Here is a 728-nt window from a genome sequence, read left to right as displayed (position 1 = left end):
CCACAATGAATTAATTGTATGGCATTGACATTATATTCTCTTGACATTTATAATTCATTGTCATTGTGATCCAGTTTCAGACAATAAAAATCAGGGTCATAACATTCACCTCTCACTCCAATACCTTCACCACTTCAAGTCAAAATTCTTCTTCTTCTCCTGTTTTTCATTAAATTTAATTTTTTGGTTTATTTTTTTTTAACGAATTAATTCTTCTAATATGAACATTTATATATATATATATAGATAGTTCGAAGATGACGTCACTCAGGTCTTTGTTATTGTTTTTTGCCATCCGCGTTTATGAGTAATGCTCACTGAACTGTATTAACCCGACTAAAAACGTTCATGGATACACACAGTTTTGTGTGTTGGTCCGTTATACTTCCGGATGGCAATGTTATGAGCTTCTTTGCCAAGCGCATACTATCTTTAGATAGAATGCGCTTGGCCAAGGAGTTCACAACATTGCCTTCCGGAAGTGTAACGGACCAACACACAAACTCTGTGTAACCATGAACTTTTATAGTCTGGTTAATACAGTTTAGTGAGAACAACTCACAAACGCGGATGGCAAAAACAATAACAAAGGCCTGAGTGACGTCATCTTCGAACTATCTATAGAGCAATATCGACTAATGATGTGCTCAACCTTCAAGCATATATTTTGCAGGCCTGATAACCAGTAGTAATTATGGGCTTGCTATAAAATTGTTGTAATAGACAAT

The sequence above is a fragment of the Berghia stephanieae genome, chromosome 1 (assembly GCF_034508935.2).
Source record: "Berghia stephanieae isolate SIO BIC M18660-M18661 chromosome 1, UCSD_Bste_1.3, whole genome shotgun sequence".
NCBI lineage: Eukaryota > Metazoa > Mollusca > Gastropoda > Nudibranchia > Aeolidiidae > Berghia > Berghia stephanieae.
Note: the sequence above shows the minus strand (reverse complement) of the source record.